This window comes from Equus przewalskii, chromosome 18 (genome assembly GCF_037783145.1).
Source record: "Equus przewalskii isolate Varuska chromosome 18, EquPr2, whole genome shotgun sequence".
NCBI lineage: Eukaryota > Metazoa > Chordata > Mammalia > Perissodactyla > Equidae > Equus > Equus przewalskii.
The window spans coordinates 44,883,056-44,900,241 of NC_091848.1; the positions used below are offsets into that span (position 1 = coordinate 44,883,056).

General features: G+C 35.2%; 1 protein-coding gene and 1 long non-coding RNA gene across 42 annotated transcripts in view; one reads left to right on the plus strand and one right to left on the minus strand.

The window, feature by feature from the left end:
- Positions 1-17,186, plus strand: part of ZBTB20 (zinc finger and BTB domain containing 20) — a 746,442-nt gene that overhangs the window by 175,762 nt on the left and 553,494 nt on the right. The gene's annotated exons all lie outside the window — the stretch shown is intronic.
- LOC139076912 (uncharacterized) overlaps positions 1-17,186 on the minus strand; it is a 131,762-nt gene that overhangs the window by 89,097 nt on the left and 25,479 nt on the right. Inside the window, exon 4 of one of the 2 annotated variants that reach the window (XR_011528945.1) lies at positions 828-5,092. The exons of the other annotated variant lie outside the window; for it this stretch is intronic. This is a non-coding gene — a long non-coding RNA (uncharacterized lncRNA). Of the gene's footprint in view, positions 1-827; positions 5,093-17,186 lie in introns of those variants that run through there. 2 annotated transcript variants of the gene reach the window in all.

Genomic DNA, 17,186 nt, shown 5'->3' on the forward strand with positions numbered 1-17,186 from the left:
ATTTTATCAAAAGCTATTTGAAAATCTGAATGGACTGTATATTCTGGTTATTGCATTTACAGATGCTTATTTAACCCCACAGGAAGCCCAGATGTGAGAGGATCAATTATCCAAGGGGGGCTTAATCTTTTCATCAATCTTATGGTTTTGTATATATTCCCCTTTTTTGTCTTTGGTTACCACGGTAGTTTCTAAACCCTTTTTTTGTGATTGGGTCACATTGCTAATGTACTTTCAGTACTCTGTGAAAATGGCCACTTTAAGGATAGGTTCATTAGGTATTTGGGGCAGTTTTATTCTTGGTTGGCACCCATTTGATGCTGGTGATTTGTCTACATCTAGCTAATTAATTAATTTTAGAATGACCTTTGTATTTGTCATTATTTTGAATTTAGGACTTGCAAATTTGTGTGCTTCAAAGTATATCTGAGGCTTGGGAGTCTCCTTAATGTTTTCCTAGTATATATGTGTGTGTGTGTGTACATATGTATTTTTTTGATATTAACTTAGTAAATCTAGTCTTTCAATTGCCCCACTTATTACTAGCTGACTTATTTCCTTGGCATACAAAAGAAACAAACGAAAAAACAGAACAACAACAACAAAAGAAAACCTACTTGGTATTGGTGTTGGTGTCCCTTCCAAATTGGTCCTCACTTTTCTTTTTATTTATTTGTCTTACCCAATGTCTAATGGATTTCCTTTCTCCTTTTGGATCTTTTTACTGAACATTTGCAGTGTGTAGTCTACCTGGATTTTTTTCCCCAGACCTACTCCCTCACTTTTTACTCATTTGAGCAATCTTTCAATTTAAATAATAAATGGTCTTTTCTCTTATTTCTTTGTTCACGTTGTCATCTAAACATACAGTATGATATTCTCCATTTCCACTTTTCTCTCCCTTAGTGTTTATTTTTTGTTTCTTGACATTTTGTCCAATAAATTGTTTGAAGGTGAGCCTTGAGCAACCTGTGTGATTTTCTGTTTTTGAAACACTCCTTTAAGGTTTGCTTGTTCGCCCCTAACTGACCATAGGTGCTCATTTGGGGAAGTGAGAAATCAGCTCAGTTTCTCTTGGGGTTCTAGAAAGGAAATCAGTGAGTAATTCAAAGTATTTTCAAATTTTAGTTTTTTGGTCTCCTTAAATCTAGGTAATACATAGTTTTGTCCCAAGCTAGCTAGAAATGGGAGACTTTGTGAAAAATTCAAGTGCAGTATTACCATTTCTGGGTAATTTATAAATTCAGACTGTTTATCTTGATATCTTAAAAATGTTTATTATTTCAAACTTGGGAAAAATAATTACGTTTTAAAAATCTGTGAAATAATAACTGTATTCTGCTCCGAACAAGAAAAATTCCCCTACTCAAGTGCAAGTGTAAATATTGTGCTCCAATAGGAAGCTACTAGCTGATTTTATCTTCATTTAAAAAATTTTATGTATTATAGTGTTCCTAGATTCTGTGGATAAGGATGGCAGATGAAGCAGTATGAGCGGAGTATCAGTGTCACACAAAGAAGTCACAGAAAGTAAGAAATATCTGGACTCTAAAGAATATTATAATAGAAATTCTTTAAACCAGAAACCATGGTTTCTCCTTATTGGCTCTTGTCTGTAGAAGAGAGGATCCACCAAAGAGTAAAGATTCAGTCTACATAAATTGATGGTAAAAATTCCTAAAGTTTAGCATTGAAAAGGGAGCTTTAAAAAGTAAGTGTCTCTGCAGCTTTAAGTAAAACCTCGCTCTTGAAACGCTATGTATTGAGAAGCACAGATATCTGTGTGGAGACACTCAAATAGAGATGCGTCCATTTTTAGTACATTGTGTGGGGAGTGACATGCATGGAACTCCATTAATAGCAATGTATGTTGTGTTCTTTTCATTTTGCTAATGAATTTAGTATCAGATTGATGGATGCTTGGAACAGAAGACTTAATTTCCAGAATAAATAGAACAATGTACAGATCCTAAACATTATGGCCTGCAAAGCTATCTCCATTGGAAGTTAAGCTCTAGATACACAAGGATGCTTGGAAACATTTGCTTCTCATCGGGTATGAATTGATCTAGCGACCTGTTGTCTGTGGATTCGTTTTCTTTAGAAAGGGTGACATCACCTCCAAGGTAGCATTTGGAAATTTTTAGTTGTTCCTGTGACCAGAAAGCACTATTGGAATTTAGTGGATAAGGGAAATAGATGATTTTAAGTCCTGTAATATGTGGACTGATTACTTAGAATTGGAACTTGACCAGCTCAGTAGCTTTGTTGCAGAGAAATGCTATTTTGGCAATCAGATAGGTATCCCTTATGGCAGTAGTTTTCAATCATTTTCATAACGACCCATAGAAAGAAATGCATTTTATCCCACAACTAGAAGGACCTGCAGCTAAGATATACAACTATGTACTGGGGGGTTTGGGGAGATAAAGCAGGAAAAAAAAAGAAAAAAAGAAATGCATTTAAATCATTACCTAGTACCCACATGCAGACATATATAATTGAAGCAAAAATTTCACAAGACAATATTTACCCTTCCTATGTGTGGTGTCTACAAATATTTTCCACACTATCCTGTTTTATCTCATCCTATCCCATCCCATCCTATCCTATCCCATCCCACCCTATCCTATCCCATCCCATACTATCCTATCCTATCCTATCCTATCCTATCCTATCCTATCCTATCCTATCCCATCCCATCCCATCCTATCCTATCCCATCCTATCCTATCCCATCCCATCTTATCCTACCCCATCCCAGCCTATCCTATCCATTTCTTTGAAAACCTACAACACACTATCGTAATTTCAAGACCATTAATAGTATACTTTGCAGTTTGAAAAATGGTGTTTTAGAGATCTTTAAATTTCCTGATGAGAACAAGATAACAGACAAAATAACTAAAGAGTTGCTTTTAATATGACATGATTTCCTTTTACCCTAAGCAGAGCTCAAAATGTCAATGTGTGACTATGGTCCAGAATTATTTTGGGGAGATGCCCGGGTGCATATGCCAGCAGTCCAGGTATAAAGCCTGACTTTCACCTTTGCCTCCCGTTGCCATGACAATGAGGGAAGAGAAAGAGAGAACACTGTTCCAGATCACTCACAGCACTTGGATCCAAAGACTCAAAGTTGCCTCTGTGGTGCATGTAGGAATCATGTGGTGTTATATTAAAATGAGCAGGGTTCAAGGAGGTGAGACTGAAACATTCTGCTCTTCCTGTCAAAATGAGTCATCCCTAAGCTATGATTTGGTGACTTGGCATATTGGGCCTCTCCCTTAAATATTGTTGGCTGAGGCAAATGTGGAGTGAATTAGCCTGCATGTTTTGGTGCGGTGCCGAATTTATCATGGTCATATAAAGTTAACCAAGATTCTTGGCTTCTCAGAATATTGTCAGAATATCAGCTTTTCAGAATATTTTTAAGGGATGTAGTAGTTGCTGATGGCAAGCCTACCACTGTACCTTAATTTTCTTCATTTCCTTCATTTGAAGCGATTATACTCACACTTCTCAGCTGACGGAGGGAAAGGTTATTTTGAAAAAAAGCTTCCCTGGCGATTTCAGTAAGTCTTCATAGTGGAGGACCATTATTGGGCTACTACTAGGAGGCCTGCTCTGCTCTCTTAAATCATCAGAAAACTTGCAAAATGGAGAAAGAGAAGTGAACTGAGCGTGGGCAGTTTTCTGCTGTCATCTTCCTGGTCCGTGTGTTCTTCTCATGAGTATTTGTCCACCTGTTCTGCTGAAAAGACCGGGATTTACCTTCATCCCTTGTTTTTGTTTTGTTGACCCAGTGACAGTTGCAGAATGCCTCGAGTAATGAATTGGAGATTTATACTTAGGGGATGAGAGGTTGCAATCATCTTCTCTTCCTGTGAGCTGAGTTTGATTTGCATTTAGCCACTCTTTAGTCAGTAAGGCTGGTTGTTCAGAGTCCTTGGTCTCATTTCCAATAGTAGAACACATTTAGTAAAATATTTCGCATCGTATATGGATGTTTCAGATCCATTTATAAAGTGAAACTAACACTATTTGGCACCAAGTCTTTAAAATGGATTTAAACACTTAGTATGTCACAAAATTTTCCCTTTCTTGTTCCACTTTTATTAGAACACTCTCCAAGTTGTTTTCCGCTCACATTGTTCTGTCTATGGGAACAGGGCCATTTCCTTACGAACATAACAAAATAAAATGCATCTCCTTCCCTCCAATTTTTTGTTCAACTTTACCCAGAAAAACAGATTTCCTGGAATGGAGTGATGGAGTGACAGCTATCTTTCCCTTTCCTCTTTTGGAGCCATCATTTCTTGTTTGAAGAGGGTAAGTTACCAGTGCCCTAACCTTTCCTTACAATGGAAGAAGCCTTACCTGGAAGACATCTCCATGTGTGATTTCAGGGTTGAGTACAAGAGCTAAGCTACTGAGGACTTGACCCACTTGAGCTGGGCAGTGTGGAAAAGAACAGTGTTTTGTCCAAGTCCTTAGAGAGTGGTTGTCATTAAGTCCATGAAGCCAACATCAGAATACAAGCCCGAAGCAAAATAGTGCAACTAACACGTGACTTCAATCCAAGAGTTACGAATGAAGCAAAGCAACGTGGAGAGAAAAAGAAGGAAGATTCAGGATGAGCTCTATGAACAGAACTCAGCAAACTGTCCTGTTTATATTGGTCCTCAACCACTTGGTACATAGGTAGATATGTCTGACTTTAAGTTGGAGTGTCTAGGTAATTATGAGGAGGCACAGCTATCTTGTTGCTGGCTACTGCCATTTAGGAACGTGCCCAGGAGTCCCACAGCTGGAGTTGTCAGAATTCATTCACAGACCTGGGAGATCACTTCTCTGGTTACCCAGCTGGTAACCAGAGCTGGTGAGGATCTGAATGCTTGATTTCCAACTTCCAGCTAACTGTGGTGGCAGTCGTTCTGTTTACCTCAGGATCTTCCTGCTCTGGCGGGATAGTTGTGTGGGATGAAGTGGAGTCCCAGACTTGCACTTGGCAGCCGTGGTAAAAGCGGTTTGCTTTGGAATGACTATTAGCCCTTCTGTGGTAGAGGAGCTTTTATCAGCAGCAATGGCACCTGCAAGTGAAAGCACCTTTGTTTATCTTGTTCCCCAGTATCAGCCAGGGCAAGGTGGGGTCTAACTTCAAAAGATGTTTTCTTAAGGGGCCAGCCCGGTGGCGCAGTGGTTAAGTGCGCACATTCCGCTTCTAGGCGGCCTGGGTTTGCTGGGTCAGATCCCAGGTGCGGACATGGCAACCCTTGGCAAAAATCTCTGCTGTGGTAGGCATCCCACATATAAAGTAGAGGAAGATGAGCATGGATGTTAGCTCAGGGCCAGTCTTCCTCAGCAAAAAGAGGAGGATTGGCAGTAGTTAGCTCAGGGTTAATCTTCCTTAAAAAAAAAAAAAAAAAGATGTTTTTCTAGCCAGGACCCAGTGAATTTTTCTATTCCTCTGATATTTCACCCTGGAAGTGATTGACTTCTAGTAGTATTTACTGTTGAGTGTGCTTAGGTGCCACAAATCTCTTACTTTGGAAGAGACCTGTGACTACTTACCTTTATTTCTCTCAGTGCTCTCACTGAAGCATGCTGGCACTGGCACTTCTTAAACTCACTCTTTACTTGGTTGGGTCCTTCTTGACTCTATAGTCTTTCTTTAAAGACGTGTCTCCAAAGCGGCTTTCTAAGATCATCCTGTCTAAGGTAGGACCTTCTTATTAATCCATACCACAGTACCGTGTTCACTTCCTGCTTAGCATATGTAGCTCTAGGAAATTATAAGCGTGTGTGTGTGTGTGTGTGTGAGAGAGAGAGAGAGATTAAAATAGAAATAAGAATGAAACAGTGCACTTACTTCAGACTGGCTCCCTGATTTCTTTTAAGGATAAATGTGTAGTAAAACATATTTTTTTATACCTGTCTACCTACCATCTCACTGATTTTGCAAGAAGAATATTGGTTTCCTGGTAATTAAATCCTTTCACATTATTTAAATGCCTACTTTCTGATTTTAGATTATTTTTCTAAGCAAAAATCAAGTCCTTTTTTTTTTTATAAAGGATCTTAAGTTATTGACAAGTGGATTTTTTTTTTTTTAAAGATTTTATTTTTTCCTTTTTCTCCCCAAAGCCCCCCAGTACATAGTTGTATATTCTTCGTTGTGGGTCCTTCTAGTTGTGGCATGTGGGACGCTGCCTCAGCGTGGTTTAATGAGCAGTGCCATGTCCGCGCCCAGGATTCGAACCAACGAAACACTGGGTCGCCTGCAGCGGAGCGCGCGAACTTAACCACTCGGCCACGGGGCCAGCCCCTGACAAGTGGATTTTAAAACAAATATTTAGCTTCATTATGGTTAAAACCATTTATATTATAAAAATGTTTAAACAAAGTAACAAGCCTGTTTCCTAAAAGTGTGATAAACTAATAGCATTTTCACAGTGAGTTCAGCAGAACTTCATTTCTGCAAAGCTTCATTTTCAATTTAGATCTTAAAAAGGTATGATCTCCTTCTTTTCCTCAGCTTTCTGCCTCTGCTATTGTAGGTCTTATCTCTAAGCAAGTAAGCTTTAGTCTTACCAAAACAGTAGTTGCCTATATTGAAAAAACACTAGCCATACTCATAGTGTTCTAAAATTTTGGTAAAGAACATGATCTGTTTAAACAAACAATGTTGATTTTCTCTAATGATCTTTTCTTTTAACTCCAATTTTTCAGTTCTATATTCTCACTGATTTTCTATCCACTAGTTCTGTTAGTGAGAGAGGAATGTTGACATCTCCAACTATAATTGTGGATTTGTCTATTTCTCCTTTCAGTTCTGTCAGTTTTTGATTTATGTATTTTGAAGCTCTGTTGCAAGGAGCATATGTATTTAGAATTTGTGATGTCTTCTTGGTGAATTAATCTTTTATCAATGTCTCTTTTTCTTTTTTTTTGGCTGAGGAAGATTTGCCCTGTGCTAACATCTGTTGCTAATCTGCTGCTTTTTTTTCTGTATGTGAGCTGCTGCCACAGCATGGCCACTGACAGACAAGTGGTGTAGGTCCACACCAGGAACTGAACCCAGGTCGCTGAAGCAAAGTGTGCTGAACTTAACCACTAGGCCACTGGGGCTGGCTCTTATAATGTCCCTTTTTATCCTGGGTAATTTTCTTTGCTTTAAAATCCACTTTGATACTAATATAGACATTCTAGTTTTATTATGATTAGGGTTTGTCTGATACATTTTTCCCATCCTTTTTCTTTTAACTTGCCTATGTCATTATATCTGAAGTAAGTTTCTTATAAACAACATTTACTTGGGTCATTGATTAATTCATTCTGACAATCTCTGGCTTTAATTGAGATATTTAGACCATTTACATTTCGTGTAATAATTGATATGTTTGGATTTATGTCTACTATTTTATATTTTGTTTTCTGTTTGTTGTCTCTGTTTTCCATTCCTCCATTTCCCATTTTCTGCCTGTTTTGGATTATTTTAACTTTTTTTTTTTAGTATTCTGTTTTAATTTATCTAATGTAGTTTTGACTATATATCTTTATAGTATTTTTTAGGGGTTATTCTAAGGTTTACAATAAACATACTTAAAACTTTATAGTCTATTTGAATCAATATTTTATCACTTCAAGTAGAATATAGAAATCTTGTCCCATATAAGTTCTCGTACTCTCCCAGTTTTGCATTATTGTTATCATATCTTATATCTGTATACATTGAAATCTCTATCAGATAAATGTTATAATTTTTGCTTTCAACTGTCAAACATATTTTAAAAAGGTCAAGAGGAGAAGAATAGTTTATTATGTTTACTCATATGTTTATTTTTTCTGTTGCTTTTCCATTATTTTTGATGGATAAAGTTTTTTTCTGGTATCATTTTTCTGGTGTCTAGAGAACTTCCTGTAGCAGTTCTTTCAGAACAGATCTCCTGGCAACAGATTTTCTTAGTTCTTTTTCATCCAACAATGTCTTTATTTCACTTCATTCTGGAAAGTTATTTTTGCTGGATATAGAATTCTGTGTTGACAATTCTTTTCCCTGTGCACTTTAAAAGAGATGTACCATTTCCTTCTGGCTTCTGAGGTTTCTGATGAGAAATCCACAGTCATTTGAATTGTTCTTCCTCTATAGGTAATGTGTGATTTCCTCTGTATGCTTTCAAGACATTTTTTTCTTATTTTCAGTTTCTATAGTTTAATTTTGATGTATTTGTTTTTGTTTTTGTTTGTTTTTTTTTTTGAGGAAGATTAGCCCTCAGCTAACTACTGCCAGTCCTCCTCTTTTTGCTGAGGAAGCCTGGCCCTGAGCTAACATCGTGCCCATCTTCCTCTACTTTATATGTGGGACGCCTACCACAGCATGGCCTGCCAAGCGGTGCCATGTCCAAACCCGGGATCCGAACCGGCGAACCCCGGGCCACCGAGAAGCGGAACGTGCGAACTTAACCGCTGTGCCACTGGGCTGGCCCTGATGTATTTGGACATGGATTGTTTTTGTTTTTATCCTGTTTGAAGTTTGCTGCACTTCTTGAATATGTAGATTTGTGTATTTCACAAAATTTGGGACGTTTCCAGCCTTTAGTTCTTCAAATATTTTTCAGCACTGTACTCTTTCTCCTTTCCTTTTGATATTCTGATGACATGAATGCTAGACTTCTTGTTATTGTCCCACAGGTCCCTGAGGGTTTTTAAAATTTTTTTTCTCTTTCTTGTTCGTATTGAATAATTTCATTGATCTATCTTAAAGCTCAGTGACTCTTCTCTATCATATTCATTTTGTTATTGAGAGAATCTGGTCATTTTATTGTTGTTCATGTTTATTTTTCTATTTCAAGCCTTATTGGAGCATTTTTATAATAGCAGATTTAAAGTCTTTGTCAGACAATTTGAACATCTGTCTCTTTTCAGTGTTTGTGACTGTTAATTATCTTTTATCATGTGAGTTGAGATTTTCTGGTTTTTCATATGCCTAGTAATTTTGGATTATAACCTGAACATTTTTAATATATATTATGAGATTTTGAGTCTTGTCTAAATTCTGTGGAGAGTGTTGATATTTTTGTTTGAGCAGGCAATTAATGTGGTTAGGTTCAGATTGTAAGTTACAAGCTGCCTTCCATTGCCAGGTTTATATTCAGTGCCATTCAGTTCTGTCCTGTGTGTGTACCAGTGGCCAGCCTTGCACCTAGGCACTGGTCTATCTGTTAATTTATTTTGTTCTGATTAAAATCAGATCCATGTATGTGCTGATCAGGATGAACTCAGAATTTCATAACAACTTTATGGTGTTACTTTCCAAAGGCCTTTTCTCTCCATGATGTCACTGGTATTTTTCAGTTCCCTGGAGCTCCCATTTGTGGTCCTCCAGCCAGCAAGCTGTGGATTTATTTACTGCACTCTGATGCACATTTCTATGATAGTGCCCATGTTCAAGGCCAAGTGGTGAGAGGACAGAGAGAGAAAAATGAAAGCAGTGGGAGTTGACACAACCCTCTTGGGACCACAACTATTTTTAAGCCAATTTTTTAATTAAATGTTTTACCTCAATAGAATGTACATGTTAAAAAGTGTAGAAATCATAAGTACATATCTAGGTGAATTATCAGAAAGCGAATATATCCATAAGCAGCATCCCAACCAAGAAAGAAAGCATTCCTAGACTACAGATGTCTCATCCTACCTTACATTCCCTACTCCGCTAGGGAAAGCGATACTTGACTTCTAATACAATAGATTAATTTTGACTGTTTTTGAACAATATAGAAATAGAATCATGTAGCATATCTTCTTTTGCTTATGTTTGCAATATTCATTCATGTTGTGTTGCATCTGTGTGTAGTAACAGATTTCTAAAACCTTTTCATTGCTTTATAATATTCCTGTGTATGAATGTACCATAATTTTATTTTTTTAAGCTCTTCTAGTGTAGATGGACATTTAGATTATTTTCAGTTTAGGGTCATTGTGAATAGTAGTTGCCACAAACACATTCTAGTACCTATCTTGTTGTACCTGTATAAGTATTTTTATTGGATATTTGCCAAAGAATGATATTGCTGATATGCCTATGTTCAGCTGTAGGAGATATCACTAAATAGTCTCCAAAGTGATTATACCAATTTCTACTCGTAGTATTAGTATATGAGAGTTCCAATTGATTTAATTCTTGACAACACTTAGTATTATCTGTTTCCTTTATTTTAGCTTTTCTGATATGTGTGGCATGGTAGCCCATGATGCTCTAGTTTGCATTCCTCTAATGGTTAGTGAAGTTAAGCATATTTTCATGTGTTTATTTTCCATTTAGATCCTCTTTTGTGATGTGCATGTTGAAGTTCATTACCCATTTTCCAGTTGGGTTTCTCACTCTTTCTGTTATTGACTTGTAAGCATCTCTTAATGTAGTCTGGATGTATTGATAGTTGTCTTTTGATAAACAAAAGCTTTTCATTTTAATGAACTTCAATTTATTAATGACTTCTTTTATAATTAGTCTGTTTTAATGTCCTATTTTAAAAAGAACAACTTCTGTCTACCACAAGATCATAAGGACATTTTCCTTTGTTATCTTCTAGAAGCTTTATTGGTTTCATTAACATTAAGGTCTGCATCTCACCTGGAATTCATTTTTTGTGTAAGGTGTGAGGTGGGGGTTGGGTTAGACAAGATTCATTTTATTTTATTTTATTTTTTGGATGTGGATATCTAATTGATCAAGCACCATTTGTTGAAAAGGTCATTCTTTACCCAGGTACTTCAGCAGCATCTCTATCATAATTCAAGTGCTACATATCTGTGGGTCTATTTCTACACCCTCTATTCTGTTTGATGCTCTATTTGTCTATCCTGGTACCAATAATATATGGCCAGTTAGTTTAGATTTAGAATAAATCTTGTATCTTGGTTGTAAATCCTTTAGATATGTTTTTCTTTTAGATTGTTTTGGTTATTCACAGTTCTTTATTGTTTCCATAAAAATTTTAGAATCTGTTTGTCAATATCCACAAAACGGAATTTTCTGGGATTTTGATTGAGACTGTATTTTGAGAAAACTGATATCCATTCTATAAATGCACTGTATTTCCCACTTATTTTAGTCTTCTTTAATTTCTCTCAGTAATGTTTTATAATTTTCTGTGGAGAGGACTTGCATACTTTTTTGTTAGATTTATTACTAGTATTAGATTTTATTTTATGCTTTTGTAAATGGTATTGTTTTAGGTTTTATTTTCTAAATTCCTATTGCTAGTGTATAAGAAAACAATTCATGTATACGTATTGATTTACCTTGTAGCCAGGGATCTTGCTAAATTCACTTATTAATTCTATTAGATTTTGTCAGTTCTTTTGGAGGTTTAAGGAATACAATCATGTTTTCTTTGAATAATTACAGTTTTATTCCTACCCTTCCACTCCATATACCTTTATTTTATTTTTTCTAGCTTTATCGAGTTATGGTTGACATATAACATTGCATAAGTTTAAGATACACAGTGTGATGATTTAATATGCTTGTATGTTGCCAAATGATTACAACCGAAGGGTTAGTTAATGCCTACATCATCTTACATAATCACCATTTCTTTTCTGTGGTGAGAACATTAAAGATTTACTCTCTTAGCAACTTTTAAGTATACAATACAGTATTGTCATACTATATTCCCAGAACTTATTTATCTTATAACTTGGAGTTTGTGCCTTCCACATACCTTTAATTTCTATTTCTTGGCTTGTTGCTTTCGCTGGGACATCCAGGACAGTATTGAACAGAAACATAATATTTGCTATAGGGTTTTTTTTTATTGTAAATATCCTTTGTCAGATTAAAGAAATTTCTCTTGATTCCTCAGTTTGCTGAGTTGGTAGTATGTGTCTGTGTATATGAATATGTGTGTGTGTGTGTGTTTACATCATGAATAGGTGTTGAATTTTATCACATGCTTTTCTGAATCTATAGAAAGTATAGAAATTTTTTCTTTTAATATGTTAACATGATAAATTCAATTAAATTTTTTTTTTTGAGGGAGATTAGCCCTGAGCTAACATCTGCTGCCAATCCTCCAATTTTGCTGAGGAAGATTGGCCCTGAGCTAACATCCATGTCCACCTTCCTCTACTTTTTATACATGGAATGCCTGCCACAGCATGGCTTGCTAAGCAGTGTGTAGGTCCACACCCAGGATCTAAAACAGTGAACCCCGGGCTGCCAAAGTGGAAAGTGCAAACTTAACTGCTGCGCTATCAGGCAGACACCCAATTAATTTATTTTTGAATGTTAATCTACTCTTGAATTCCTAGAATAAACTGAACTTGATGTTGATGTATTAGCCTTTTTTTTTTTTTTGTAAGGAATTGGATTGGATTTGCTAATATTTTCTTTATATTTCTGTCTGCATTCAAAAGAGAGATTGGCCTATAGTATTATGCTTTTAAAATGTTCTTCTCAGGTTTTGGTTGCATACTTATACTATTCTCACAAATTGAATTGGAAAGTATTCCTCTATTTCTACCCTTGGAAGAGGCTGTGTGTGATTGATGCTATTTTTTTTCTGTAGATATTTGAAAGTACTTACCTGTGCAGCTATTTGGGTCAGAAGTTTTCCTTGTGGAAAAGCTTTACATTAAATACTCATTTTCTTTATAAGACATAAAACTATTCAGTGTTTCCATTTCTTCTTGTGTCCATTTTGGTAATACCTGTTTTTCAAGAGATTTTCATCTGATTTTTCAAGTCTGTTGATATTAAGGTTTCACCGTATCCTCTTCTTATCTTTGTAATGTCTGTAGCATCTATAGGAATCCCCTATTTTTCATTCCTGTTAAGTTTTATTTGTGCTTTTTCCTTTTTGTTTTAAAATTAGTATTTCTATAGGATTAATACTGTTATTTGTCTTTGCAAAAACAATTTTTGGGTTTCTTCATTTTATTGTTACTTTATTCAAAATATTTGGGGCATTTCGTGATTAACATTTTGTTATTGACTTTAAGTTTAATTAAATATGGTCAGAGAATGTATGCTATATGACTTAAATACTTTGAAATTTATTGAGACTTGTTTTGTGACCCAATTTAAGGAACGTTTTGGTAAATGTTTTGTGTGTGCCTAAAATAATGTGTATTTTGTAGTTGTTGGGTGTAGAGTTCTATACATATCAATTAGGTCAAATTCATTAAATCTTGGTGCTCAAATCTTTTGTTTATCTATTGATTTTCTACTTTCATGTTATATTATTTACTCAGAAAGGCATCTTAAAATCTTCTATTATGATTGTGGATTTGTCTGTTTCTCCATTTAGTTCTGCAGTTTTCACTTTTAAGGCTATATTATTAGTTGTATACAAATTTAGAATTGTGATGTCTTTCTAGTAGATTAACTAGGACCACTTGTCATTATTAAACGCCCTTCTTGTACTATATCTTCTCTTAAATTCTACTTAGACTGACATTGCAATGCATAGTTGTACTAGCATTCCAAAAGAAAATGATGTTTGATTGGTAAAATTTTTTTTTCACTGTTTTACTTTCAACTTTTCTGTATGCCCATATTTAAGGTGTGTTTCTTGTGAACAGTATATTATTGTTGTTTTTAACTTTCAGCCTGACAGTATTTGTCTTTCAAGTATAATATTCAGCCTACTTACATTAAATGCTATTAGTAATATCTATGGATTTAATTCTGCTATCTTATTATATTTTTCTACTTGTTTCATGTTTACCAATTTTCCTTTCTTAACTTTGTTATTAGCCAATCTTTTTATCTCATTCCTTCCATTTTATCTTGCTAATTAAATATTTCAAATTTTTTTCATGGTTAACCAAATAAAATCTACTATACATTTTATCTCTTTCCACCAAAGAAACTGCATTTGTCCCTCTCTCATCGTTTGTGATTAATGTCCTGTATTATAATCCTTCAGGTGTTCTAATTCGTATAAGAAATTATTGTTATTTTTTTCCTGTCAGTATATATGTATTTTTATATTTACTCAAATATTAACCTCTTCTGGTGTATTTCATTTCTTCCTGAATTTCCATATCATTGTCTGAGATAATCTGTCTCCTGGAAAGATATCCTTTAGTGTTCTTTATAGAATAAATCTACTGGTGAAACTTTTTCTCAGTTTTGTTTTTCTGAAAAGATTTTTCTTTTGCCTTTACTTTAAAAGATATTTTCATTGGGTACAGAATTATAGGTTAGTAGTTACTTTTCAAAAGTATTTTAAAGATATCATTGCTTTGTTCTCTGATGTCCATTGTTTTTCATGAAAACATGAAATTAGCTATCAGATTTATTATTCCTTAGAAAGTAATGAATTTTTATTTCTTTGGCTCTTTTGAGATTTTCTTTTTGATTATTTTTTATTTTAAGCAGTTTAAAGAAAAAACTTAGGTACTTTTGTATCAGTTTCTTTTTGTTTATCCTCATTGGCGTTCTTATACATTCTTGAATCTATGGCTTGATATCTTTTGTCAATTTTGGAAAATTCTGGGCCTTTATTGCTTTGAATTTTGCTTCTGCTAATTCTCTCTACACTTTCTTTCTGAAACTAGAATTATTTGTATGTTAGTCACTTTTTTAGTCTTTTGAGGGAGATTAGCCTTGAGCTTATATCTGCCACCAATCCTCCTCTTTTTGCTGAGGAAGTTTGGCCCTGAGCTAACATCCATGCCCATCTTCCTTGACTTTATATGTGGAAGGCTTGCCACAGCATGGCTTGATAAGTGGTGTGTAGGTTTGGGCCTGGGATCTGAAGTGGTGAACCCCGGGCCACCAAAGCAGAGCACGTGAACTTAACTGTTATCCCTCTGGGCTGGCCCCTAGACACTTTTTTTTTTTGTAACTATGTCTGATTTGTCTTTTTTTCTTAAATTTTCCCGTCTTATTTCTCTCTTTGTTTTAGTCTCACTATTTTCTATTGACCTATTTTTGAGTTTATGATCCCCTCTTCTGTTGTGTCTTATCTGCTGTTAAATCCATATATTGGGTTCTAATTTCAGTTATTTTATGTTTAATATAATTTGATATTTTTTATAGATCTCAGTTTTCTGGTAATTCTCAATCATTTCCTCTACTTTTTTTTTTTAAAGATTTAAGTTTTTCCTTTTTCTCCCCAAAGCCCCCCAGTACATAGTTGTGTATTCTTCGTGGTGGGTCTTTCCAGTTGTAGCATGTGGGACGCTGCCTCAGCATGGTTTGATGAGCAGTGCCATGTCCGTGCTCAGGATTCCAACCAACGAAACACTGGGCTGCCTGCAGCAGAGCGTGTGAACTCAACCACTCGGCCACGGGGCCAGCCCCTCTTTTCCTCTACTTTTTAAGCACAGTATTTAATCACAGTATTAATCACAGTATTTAGAAGTCTGTGCCTGATAATTCTCCTATCTGTATCATTTTTTTGGTTTATGTTTATTTTTTCTCTTGGTTTTTAGTTATTGATCATAACTCCTGGTATGCCTGAATGGTTGTTGTGTTTGAAAAATTGAGACTCTTTGTATGATATCATATTTTTCTAAGGAGAGTTTAATTTTCTTGTAAACAAATAGAGTAAAGGTAATTCACCTTGATCTAATCAGGAGTTGAGGTAATTTGAAGTTGTGTTTCTGTCTTTGTGATGGCTAATCTCTTTCCATTTTGCTCTTACTCCTATAAATAGCCATTTAGAGGTTCAAATAAAACTCTGGAATGCTTTTCAAGCTGTTCCTAATCTCCACTTTTTCCCTCCTTGGCACCATAAGATCATAAGAACTTGGCACTCGACATTCTGTTTAATTTCCTACTGTCTAGGTTGATGCTTTCTGATTGTTAGTTTTTTGGGCTTTTCACCCCATGCAAGGGAATCTGCAAATGCCTCAAGGGTTAAAAGCGAAAAAGAATATGTGCTTTACCTCATTGCATTTACCTTCTGTCCAGGATCTTGGCTCCTCATGTCATGGCTATCTTGACAGCTCCGAAATATAATTTTTGTCTTTCCCTCTTCCCTAGACTAGTTAATGCTCTGACCCAGAGCTTTGTGCTCAGTCTCTCAGCAGTATGCTACTTAGGATCACTAAAGGTCTTGAGTGCAAAAGTGGCAAACATCATAGGGCTTACTTCAATGTTTTTTCCTTCTTCACAGGATCTTGAGTTTTAAGTTGAATATACTTTAGTTGGTCCCTGATGCTTTCAAACAGTTTTAAAATAATTTTACTTCATTCAGCTGTTAAAGTTTTTCTTAGCAGGAGGGAGTTTTGATATAAGCCACTCTATCATGGTAGAATTGGGGTCCTCTTATAGTGCTAATTTGGTTAATAGGTTATCTGGGGCTCGGTAGTTAACTACTTTGTCTCTTTGCAAGGTAATTTATGATTATATAATGCTTCTTCCAAATGTATGTTATGCTCCCCTTTATATGAATTCCTTACATATATTTGAATCTAAATATTATTCCTCCAGTATTTAAAAGTACAATAAAAATTTGTTACTGAAGTTCATTTGGCTTTTATGAATTGATCAATCTTCATTTGAAAGATTACATTAATCTCCCTAGCTAAAGATAAACTGTTCTAAAATTCAAAAAAAAATCACCAAAAATAACATTGTTATTTTCTAGAAGAAAGTTGGTTATTCTTGGTGCAGAGGAAATCTTCTAATTTAGGTAATTACATGCATTCTGAGAATCCAAATAATAACGATAGTTTTAGTAGGCTATAATATCCTTCTTCAGTTTGTGTACTAAACTATGATTAATGTTTCCCTGTGTCATAAACTGGTGCCAGTTTCCTTTAACAATGGGTAGAGGAGTTTATAAAGGGAAGTCAATGTTATTTAAAACTCTGATTCATGTGTATCTTGTGGTGATAGTAGTGAATAACTAGGCATAAAAGTAGTTTTGCAAATGGGGTATAAATAGTTTTTGAAATTATTTTGACTTACTGATTTTTTTTCCTGAAATTTTCTTACCTCCCTGGATCATGTGATGAACCTTTATAGCGTAATATTCAAGTAGTAAAATCTGTAGCAGCAGATACATTTCAGTGTTTGTCCTAGGAGATCCAGTACTGGAAAGTTGGATAAAATGGAGCAGTTACAATGGAAGTGGAACAGTGAAGACCTGGATAAGCATGCCCATTTAGAAAACATGGAGATTTATTTATTAACAATCCATTGTATTTTATAACGTTGAAAGT